The sequence below is a fragment of the Acromyrmex echinatior genome, chromosome 14 (assembly GCF_024713525.1).
Source record: "Acromyrmex echinatior isolate Ae372 chromosome 14, ASM2471352v2, whole genome shotgun sequence".
NCBI lineage: Eukaryota > Metazoa > Arthropoda > Insecta > Hymenoptera > Formicidae > Acromyrmex > Acromyrmex echinatior.
The window spans coordinates 3226667-3238357 of record NC_141865.1 but is presented as its reverse complement, the minus strand read 5'-3'; the positions used below and the strand labels follow the sequence as shown (position 1 = coordinate 3238357).

General features: G+C 36.6%; 1 protein-coding gene and 1 long non-coding RNA gene across 3 annotated transcripts in view; one reads left to right on the top strand and one right to left on the bottom strand.

Annotated features, from left to right (window-relative positions):
• Positions 1-11691, top strand: part of LOC105146704 (uncharacterized) — a 54072-nt gene that overhangs the window by 24256 nt on the left and 18125 nt on the right. The window lies entirely within an intron of this gene.
• Positions 10941-11295, bottom strand: LOC147907343 (uncharacterized). Its single transcript, XR_015547327.1, has 2 exons — positions 11171-11295; positions 10941-11101 (listed from the first exon to the last, which is right to left on the bottom strand). It is a non-coding gene; the product is annotated as an uncharacterized LOC147907343 (long non-coding RNA).

Sequence of the window (11691 nt, the reverse complement as noted above, 5' to 3'; positions counted from 1 at the left end):
TATAGTTTCTTTATGTAGAATATATGTATATATATTATTTCTATTATATGTATTATACCGAAACATAGCTGTTTTATAGAAAATATCCGTGACCTCAAAAGTATTGTCAAATATCTCTACGAAAAGTATCCTTGCTACTGTAAATAGCTTTCTAGATGTTTTTATCGTTAATACTCGTATTGTCGGATTTCTAATAATACTAAAATTAACATTAAGTAGCTACCAGTGACTACATATATCCTCGCAACTGAAAACTTACACCTCATCTACATATAATACTAATAAGCCTTATTCGCACTTTACCGTTTGTGTATACAATACTTATTTGATTCTGAAAATTTTATATATTTTTTTTAATTATTTACTTTTTGACGTCAAAAACATCTTAGGTTCATGAAAATTTATTTTTACAATTGTCAAATCATATTGAATCTACCATTTTGTATTTCAAATTTTTGGTGTCAAATTTTAATTCAGTGATCTCAAAAATCTTTTACAACAAATCTTTAAAAGATTGATCCATTATTTTTAAATTGATAATATCATGTAGTGGAAATCACTAATAGCTCTGAAACAATGTCGTATTTTAAGGCAAAAAATACAATGAATTATAATAAATTTTATTTAAAGAAAAAATATACCCATCCGCCCTCTAAAAGGATTAAATTCTCATTAATAAACAATAGAATCAATATATTCAAATGAGTCTAAAAATATATTATAAATAGGAATTAAATCTTTCTAAAGAAAAGTTTACATTTTGAATGCAAAGTATCTTATATGATGGATCTCTTATACATTTTAAATTCGAGATCAGTGAGCTCTATAACATACTGGAGCGACCATCAAAGAGTAGGGGTGTCTCAATTTCTAAAATAAGGACACTCTAATGCAAAGTTGGTAGTGTCTGAGTTGTTCTTTGTCAGAGATTCGCTAATTGGCTAATGCTATTTTACTATCACAAGTAGAAAAGACTAAAGTCAGAAAGACCAATATTGTTTGTCTTTCTTTTCTTCGGGCTGCAGTTTTCAATAGTTTAGTATAAGGAAGGCTCGTTCAGTTATATTATAAAGCTTACTAATTGAGATCGGATCGCGCGATGATAACGATCTGGCGGCATAAGGAAAAAAAATCAGAAATTTCATTCGAGCTGCAGTGCATTCTTAGAAAAATGACTCGCGATAAACAGAGACAGACATTATAACTGTGCAGGTGCGTATTACTAATATCATCAACGACACCATTTCGCCGATTCAGGCAAAATACTGATCGCATGATCAGTAATACGCAGGGCGTCCTATGCAGAAAGAACGAGTTTGCTAAAAAAATCTAAAAATTTAATTGGATACGGATCTGAAAACATTTTGTGAGCTATTAGAATAATACACTGTTCGACAAAAAAATCACTTTTTTTCTCTTCAAAGTGCAAATAGATAATATCCCAATTTTTTCACGCTAAACATAATGTCATTGATCAAATTGATCTTTGGCTCACTTTATTCAAGTTTACTAAAAATCCTAACGTACTACACAAATTCTGATGACGGCATCAGATACAATGTAAAAAAATAATAGTATGTAAAACCCAAAACGAGTTTCATGGCAAAATATTTCTTCTACAAGACACATATAGTCATACAAGAAATATATAGTAAAGTCTGATAGATACGTAGCTTCACCACAAATGAGGCGTAAATGAGTTAGCTTGTCACTCCTGTCGTCCCTTAAACCTCAGGAATTGTAGATAAAATTACACTTCCGTATGTGCGAATTATATACAAGGTGCTTTCCAATGCTTTCCAATTGCTTAACATATCTTGATACAAACGTAGCAAATTCACATATTTTTGGTGTTAATAATAAAATATAATTAATAATTAAACCCTCTTAATTTACAACATATTCTTTGTTACCTAACTTTATACCCTTACATAACTTTATACCCTTAAAAGAATTAAATTATTATCACTGAAAATATTTAAATCGATTCAATTACACTAATTGCCGTAATCGCTGGCACAGATGAATACCGACTAGTAGCCCTCGGGCTGAGTACGGGTGTAGTGTTGTATCGACGATTACGACAATTGATGCAAATGAATGCAAATCGATTTATACATTTTCAGTGTTAATAAATAATTTGATCTTTTTAAGGTTATGAGATTATCGTGACAAAAGAATATGTAATTAAAAAAGTTAAATTATTTATTAGCACTGAAAATATTAGGTGTTGGAATTAATTCGTAGCGTTTTTTAATGAAAGAATGTTATTTATTTCACATGAGCATTAAAAAATACATTAATGAAAGTACTTCCCATCACTTGTAAAACGCTACGAATTAATTCCAACACCTAATATGTGAATTTATTTGCTACATTTGTATCAAAATGTATTAAGCAAGCAGCCATCTCTCTCAAATTTAGCAGAGGATATTGCCACACATAACTCCAGCAAAAATGTATATTTTTCGACAAATATATTTCAGAGGAATTCTACACATTAAATATAATTCTAGAATCAAAATTGAAATGTGTTGAATTGCAAAATGCAAAATAAATGTTAAAATAAAGAAAAATTTAAGAATGTAAATGTTTATAGTAGAATTTTCATTGTTTTACAGACTAATGAGATTTTACGTTAAAAAAAAAGACATAATGGTAATAACTATAAAAATAACAACTATACAAGTTTTATGTATATAGAATTAATGTACATAGCTTTTTATATAGTTGCAATAATTATAAAATAATTTATTCAACCATATACAGGGTGAATCAAAATCGTTGAATCAGCTTTTTATCCTATGAGAAAATAATTGACTGCACATGTTATAATTCATTAATTAGATATGGAATCGATAATTTTCTCATAGGATAAAAAACTAGTTCAACGATTCTGATTCACCTTGTATATGCATATTAGTTTATTCATAACTACATACATTAATTCTAAATATAAAACTTACATAGTATTTACTTTCAATATTATCTTTATTTTAATTGCTCTATCACTTTTTCTCTAAGTATAGGATTAAACCTCAATTATCTGCACAATTTGATAAAATTTCACAAATAAATATGTCACCTACTTCTTTTTCAAAATTACATAGATTAGAGTTTAGGAAAATCTAGGAATTTCCTTATTTATCGATATAAAGGAAATATTTCTCGGAAAACTTGCATTTTATTAATACTGATCTATTTAGATAATTATTAAGAAAGTAAAAACTCATAATTCATACATTTGTGGCTTGTTTCTATACAAAATTGGCTAAAAATGAATTCTACAAATATGAAAATAAAATTCTTGCGAATTTTTTTGCAAATCTATACTTTAAATAATAATGGTTTTAATTATTCATAATATTACATCGTAATTTTACATGTGTGTAGTTTCTTAAATTAGTTTTATTATAATATATCTTTTTCTTTCTTTCTTATTTACACAAAATCGGGGTAAAGCAACATACTTGTCGATAAGACAGTCTATAAACTAATTTTTATATTATAATGATGCGTTATAGTGTCAAATAGCCTTATGGGAACTGAAAGCAATATCGTGTACTTATAGGAAAATTCTCAAAAAATGAAACTGTTGCGTTATATATTATTTGCGTATTGTAGAATGGCATAAATATATAATGCATATGAATAAATAAAAAATGTTTTTCATATCAAAATGAAAAATTTCTAGAAAATTTTATATATGTTCCGTTGTAGATATTTTCTACAGATGACTTTTGTGAAAGAAAAAGAATAGGAATATCTTATTACTTACTGTGTCAGTTTTGAGGCCTATTTTATCAAACGTTATGATATCTGCTTATCTTATGAAAAAATTAATTTTGCAAAATTGCAAATAGTATTATAAAAACTGCTATATTATTTGACATAGAAGACATTTTCTAATTTGTATTTATATATTTCTAAAGTTTTATTTTTAGCTCTTGTTTAAGAAATATTGTTCAAAAAAAAGTAATTGTTTATCAGTGACTTTCCTGTATTATCAGTAAACAGCATATAAATAAATCAGTTAAATTTTCATCTTTAACTCATCGAATCAAGAATATAATTGCATATTTAAAGTTGCAAAAACGTTAACTATTTTAATTTGAAATTACTTTGACGTGAAAGAATTTACATTAATTCTCTTGTAATACAAATGTAGCGGTGACTAAAAGCACCTCGCGAATAATTCCGCAATGCGATCTCTATTCAAATTAACGAGATATATCTACATTAAAGCAACGAATAGAAACGACACTTCCTCGGTCTTCTCTCGCGAATTTTCCGGCACGTCGACGTCTTCGAACGTTGTCGCCACGAGGCGAAACTAAGCGCGTGAAAGTCTAATCAAACATGTCCATTGCCGAACGTACCTGTTTATCTGTTCAAATTGGGCGACGTGGGCCCGCATGTCTGGTACGGCGGAAACACAGACGACCTCGGTTCTCGTTTCGCACTTCTCGCATACTATTCCAAAGTGAGGCACACTCACGCACGCACGCACGCACGCACGCGTGCGCGCGCGTGCGAACAGGACAGGCTTTGAGAGCCGGATACATCGAAAATAACTCCTCGTCGGCACAGCGTTACTCTTTGTCCGAATCGCCGCAGCCTTGTCGCGAAACCGAGCCGCTTGTAGCGCAGCACAGAGAGGCAGAAAAATTCGGCGGATCTCCGTAAGTGCCTCGCCGAAATCGCGAGGGCTTTCGAAGTTTGATGAGCAAGCGCAAAGGGAGGGAGAACCCCGAGAAAGCGTTCAAGAAGCGATGATTAGTTCTCTTCAACTAAGTGGTGGATGGGAGAAAATACAAGGAGCTGCGATAGAGCGGAGGTACGAAGAGAAAGAAAGTGCCGTGAACTACTGAGAAGAATAAACGTAAGGGGAGCAGCTGACTATGACGGGCGATAAAAGGAGGAGAAAGAAGATGAGAGGAGGATAAGAGAAATGGGAGATAAGAGAAAGGAAGGACATTGACAGAAAGGTGAACCGGCGGAAAAAGAGAGAAGCGCGTATGTAGGATGAGAGAGAGAGAGAGAGAGAGAGAGAACTCGCAGACGATCGATCGGGAGAAAGAGAGGAGAGCCGACGGAACGGTGAACGAGCACGTCGAGGGAGGAGGAGGAGGAGGAGAAGGAGGAGAAGGAGGAGGAGGAGGAGAAGGAGGAGAAGGAGGAGGAGAAGATAGCGGACGTCGGTGAGGCCGCACGGCGGCTCTGGTGGGGTAGCACAGACAGGGGCGGGGCACGTCACGTGGAAGGCCCCGCGACGGGTGTACGGGGCGAGGGAAAGGAGAGAGGAGGGTGCCTAGCAACAGGCCTGCCGGCAGCCGGGGCAGAGCAGCGTGATTAAATAAAACCGGCGTCGGGCACGGCGACCCAACAGGCGTTGACATCAGCACGCACCAACACAGGCCGATGGTACCGGCAAAACGGAGGCCAGTACCACGGCAGAAAGAGAAAGATAGAAAGAGAAAGAGGTAGAGAGACATGCACGAACCGGCAAATTCCCAGTCCATATGACTCTTGTCGGCTGCAGTCAGCCGGGTCGACCAACCAGCTATACACGAAATGTTTCAATTTTCTGGAGATAATAAATATAACATTTCTAGATAGTATCGTATACTTCGCTGGAATCCAAACGAAAGGAGTATCGGCGTGCTGGACTAGAACCGGCTGGATAAGAACGTATCTTATGGGCAACATTTCTAAGACATTTGTGTGTACATATTTTTATGACGAATATCAATTATTCACGCTGATTTTTATAGGTCAGTCAAAATATAAGAAAAAAGAGTTAAAACTACTCATGTAAGGAAATAATATTGATGCGAGTACTGAGAGAGAGAGAGAGAGAGAGAGAGAGAGAGAGAGATCGAATCTCGCGATAGAACCACGTGATATGAGATCCTTAGAAAAATTCGTAAAACATTGGTGCCATTAGACATACGAAATTGCGATTCATGCAGTGACGTATGATTTACAGTCACTTTTCAAATTAAAATCCAGTTTCGATGCCATATGCCAGTTTTCCTGAGAAAGGAGCAAAATTGAAACAATAAAGTCATTAGTACAATTATTTATATAATAATTTAAATTGAACGTGATGAACAGAACTGAAGATGCTTATGAAAGAGAAAGCTCGAGTTCTTAGAATTAAATTACCAAATTGTATATTAATACAAAAGGTACATATTAATACAGTCAGTGTAGCGATAAAACAAAAATTGCGTCGAACAAATTATCTGATTTATCTCGACGCTGGATGTGTAAAATCAAAACTTGTATCAAAATAACTATATTGTGAAATAAAAAGATAAAGGAAGAAAAATAATGAAACTCTCAAACATTCTAAAGAGAAATAGAGAAAAAAAATTATAAAACTTTTAAATTCTTTTATATATATAACCGTGAATATATTTATTAAAATAGTAAATAAAAATCGACCGAGACAAATAAGCGAAGATCGCTATATTTGGTCAAAGTGAATGTTGGTGCCTAATATTAATATTATTCGAATCTTACGATTTCAACCAAACTATGTAGATTATTTGTCTGTCTTAAAACAATCCCGCACTAAAGCTGTACTACGCAAATTAAATTGACACGCAATTTAATAATACCGATGCTAATGAGCTTCAAAAGACTGTAAAGTTCATTAGAACAATAACTTTAATAGTCTCATAATAAAATTGGAAAGGTCGAAGAGCAACAATCGAACAGTTTGATCAAAATATATACATATTACAAATAAATAAAGAAAGTTACACGCGAAGGCTAGTTTTTCAATGACAACTGTAATTAACCAACGCCAATTATGGCCTCGCAGATTTCTCGACGAGAAATTCGTGCCAACGGTACTCCTAGCAAAATCTCGACTTTGGTTTTTGCGGTTTTGAGACTCTACTCGAGAAAATATAGCTCAGTATAAGACAAATTCGAGATCCAAAATTAAAATGATCTTCGCCCTTGAGTTTCTCGTAAATCGCGTAAATCTCCGCTGCTGATTTGCTGCTCTCGCGGCGATACAGGGACTGCACACACGGCAAACGCACGCCATATGTAAAAAGGCGAATAAATAAATACCTAAAGAAAGAAAGCCACACGCGAAGGCTATTTTTTTTCGATTCTCGCGAGCGTAAAAACCGCCGCCAATTATGGCCTCGCTGATTTCTCCCGCAACGAGAGATTCGTGCGCTCGCAGTATTCAATTTCGGAAGCGACTGAGGACGTCATCGAAGATCCGATGTACTTTGTCCTTATTCTTTGGCCTTACACAGATGCGGCGTAGCACCTGGTGCTGTTTTCACGGCACCAGATCTCCTTCACGAACTGACTGTACAAAGGCGGCCTGTACGCGTATGTAACGCACGTGGAGGTTATTTGTTGCAATTACGGGCTTAATTACTTGCAAGCGTGGCGGCCATTTCTACCCCGCGCATTAAGACATAAATGAGCGGATGACCAGAGAAGGAGGAGGAGCAGAAGGAAGAAATAAAGGGATGAGGTGCACTGGTGCCAGACTCGGAAACCTGAAAGCGAGTGCATTAATTGTAAACGCATATTCGCCTTTCAAACTTGTAGGTAATTACATATTCGGCCATTGTTCATCATCATTAATCGAACACTCTAATATCACATTCGTGTTTGACTGATCGACGAATTATAGCGCAGAAACAAAAAGATATTTTTTTCGTAGCAAGATTCCAGATACTCTCAATAAATGGCAAAATTAATATCTCGTTACAAGAATGTTCATCTTGGTTCATTTCGCTAAGCGACGTAAAGGAAAAGATATGGTAAAAACGAAATAAAAATCCTCGATAGATATCAGATGATTCGTTATCTAAAAGTTATATAATTTCAAGAAGTTAATTCTTTTTCTATGATTCTCAAGTTTTACTCTTTATCCTATCTTATGACGGTTAACGGATAGACCAAAAAATAATCGCGCTTATCTCTGACGCGCATGCGGCGATTTATTGTTTATTTCAAAAGAAACATTATCTTTCTTTCTCAGCCAGGGATGTGCTAGTATAGAACAATGAATATTACCTGCCGGCGATATTTATCTTTGCGATAAGATTCTGAATTCCGTTTAATTATGCACTGACTTGTGATATATATATATATATATATATATATATATATATATAATGTTTAGTCGTATAATATAAAAGAAAGATACATCATAAAACATACAATACACTGTTCTAATGATAAAAGATAGACACCAGTGTAATGTTTTGAAATTTCCTTCTGGTTGTGAGTTTTTCTATCCAAATTGTCTCTTGATTCACAACAAACATCCCACTTTGACCTTAGAGATCATTCGCCTCCTTCCATCTTAAGCCATACTTAGTGAACCAATTAATCATAACTTTCGAGGTACCTTACAGGGATATTGAGTTTTCGACATCGATTCAAATTAATTGATTCGTTCACATCAATTATTTGATTTGAATTACTTTTATTCAATTTAATCTTTACTCTTGTACTATTCTACTTAATATATAAATGATCTCACGGGCACTCCGCGGTGTGAACTTTTTGCCAGTCGCCTAAAATGGTACGTCTCTGAGGTTGCGTATAACCATCCTACACGGTCGTCCTCTTTTTCAGTTTTACAAACGTGTGTCCATGATCCAGAAAGAGAAAGACCGTTCGCTTGCGTGTGACGCCTGCGAGAGAGTCCGACCTTCGCTCGCTCGTTTTATTTATCGAACAACCGCACAGCAATTGCCGCGTGTACGAAAGCCTCGCCTCTCGCTCTGTGCCGTCGCCGAATACAACGACATATGCGAAAAGACAGACGCGAAGGGTGTGCGAAAACGAGTTGTTACTTTTTTTGATAAAATGGATAATTAATCGCATGGACGTCAAGAAGGGGGGAGGCATTTGCCCCTCCCCCTCCCCTCCTCTCTTGACGACAATTTCTCTTTCTCGACTTATATACCTTTCCTATCGCAGTAAGAAAGCTTTTAATACTAAACAGTGTATACGTTTGTGATTTTATATATTCCAATTCTTAAAATAATAAGCTTGTGCATGAATATAAATGCATAAAAAAAGTTGTGCAATAAAGATATTATTATTATAATATTACAATATTATATTTTGTAACTTGATCTTTATGGACGTGAGTCCATTCGATTCCATTGTATCTACATTGCTGAAAAGGAGACTCTAAAGAGAATTGAAACGTTCAAATAAAGAAGACATCATTCTAGCTACTGAATTTTAATTTTTTCATAACAATTTACGACGTTTAGCGCTGACTCTCATTAGTCACTGCTTTCATTTATTTGTATATTATAATATTTTTGATCGTACCCCTCCCCCCCACTCCTCTAGAAAAAAATCTAGAATGCAGATGCCCTTCATTACTCGCGTTACAAATACGTAAGCCTTCGAGTTTTCGCAATTATGCTGCTACTATAATATTTCAATGACGCGACGAAACAAGAAGCGGAAGATAAGATCGCGTTTGCTTTACTACGAGAAGTATTCAGGCCTCTGAAGAAAAAATGACGCCAGTTCGCGAAAAGAAGAGTGTTTTACAATAAATTGAGTACGTCAATCGACATGTCGTTTATTCACGTAGGTACTTAAATACACAAAAAGTATTTGCCCATTCTTCCTCAATTAAATAATCTTGTACAGATTAAAGTTAATAAAGTTCGGTGGCTTAAAATTTTGCATTCTAGATATATAAAGAGAATAATTATAATTAAAACGCGGAATTTTAGGCGTAAAAAAAATAATACAAAAATCGGAGTGGACTAAGCGACAGTCAGCGACAGTACGATAGTAATAAGTAAAGACTGTTCGCGTTGCCTGCACTTTTTGCACTCGGCATCTCCTCGCTTTCTCTCTTTTCAACGTCCGAATATATATTTATCTCGTTTTAAGTGCGAAAACCCTTGGAGATCTTAAGCAACGAGAACAAATTAATAATTGTGAGCGGCATACTGTCTCCATATGCCGTGCTCGCGACGACATAGGCGCGTCGATAACATTCTCAACGTCGCAATATGATGGTCGTCGCCGTAAAGCATCGCGTCGTCGTAATGCGGGACACGTTGCAAGGTAAGCGCAATCAATATCGCGTAAAGCACTTACCTGGAGGCCGATGCGCACGTGCTCGCTTCACGTCGATCCGCGAGGTTATGCCGGGCGGCGAACACTGCCGAGTGCCGGGGTATCTGTCCGCCTTCTCTCTCTCTCTCTCTCTCTCTTTCTCTCTCTCCCCCCTCCCCTCTCTATATCTTTCTTTCCTCTCGTGCTCTCCTCTCGCTCTCTCGTCGATCGATCTCGCCTCAATCGACGTCACTTTAGTGTCACATTGTAGGCGCGTTCTCCTCGTCTTCTCCTTTTTTCCTATCGCTCGCTTTCGTCGCATACGCCCGAATAAGTTCGTTGGATGATAGAGAAAAGGAAGAAGGGAGGAAAGGATGGAGAAAAAGAAAGAGAGAGAGAGAGAGAGAGAGAGAGAAAGGGAGAGAAAAAGAGAGATAGAATGAGAAGGAGACAGCCAGCACAGCGCGTAACAGTCGAAACTTTCGAGAACTCCGATCTTCGCCCGAGCGACAGACACGACGTTACCTTGCCGCCGTCTCGACAACGACTTCCTATGTTCCTATCGCCTTGTCGCGCCCGCGCCTCCGCAACCACCGTTCAGTCCGCCGCCTCCTCCCACCACTTTGCGCGAGTGATGCGCCTCTCACCGACCCGCGAGGGAGAGAGAAGAGAGAGAGAGAGAGAAAGATCCGCAGTTGCACGATCTCTCGAGTCTCTCTCGAAAGGAAAGGAAAGGAACGTGGAGGAAATGTCTCCTCCCTCGTATCATACGCGGCATAATTCGCACATGATGCCATAAATGAAGTCTGCCATTAAATAAAGTCTGCTTTCTATATAATTGAACTAGCAGTGTACACTTTTGTTACTTACAATTAAAGTCAAATGGTACATGTTCGACATCTGACGGGAAAAAGTTCTAGTGAGTTTTAGTATATAGTCTCTAATGGAGGAATAAAAAAATAGAACTTGTAAATCCTCGTGATTCATCCTCGGGAATTCAACTACGTCTTATGTACATCTTAATAAAATAAGGTAAAAATTACAAAAATGAAAGCAAAGTTACTATATATATAATTTCGATGGTTACCATCTAGTGAACTTGTTCACTTTTGCCATTTTCACCTCGCTTCAAGATGCACAATCGATTCTCAGGAGAAGCTCGCTATAAACACGAGAATGCTTTTCTCCGTTGTTTCTTTTGGAGTTTGCAAAATTCGCGGTCGAGCAAAGAAACATCTCGGTGGAAAGAGGATCCTCCTTCCCCCCCCCCTCCCTTCTTTCTCTTTCACTCTCTTCTCGCTGTTTCTTTCTCGCGGCGGAACCAGTGCAAATGGCCGCGTTTTAACACGTCACCACACTTGCAATTTTCACGCGTCTCGCGCGTGACGCGTGTAACAAAATACGCGAGTTACTCTCGCATTTGTACATATATGTATTCTATATATATATATATATATATATATATATTATATATATATATAGATGTGTGCGTGTGTGTGTGTGTGTGTGTATGTGTGTGTAGGTGTATAAATCGGCCGGCGGTATCCACGCCGCACACTTACGAACTGGTGAAACGGCTTGACCTCAACATTCCCAGCTTTGAGGTGG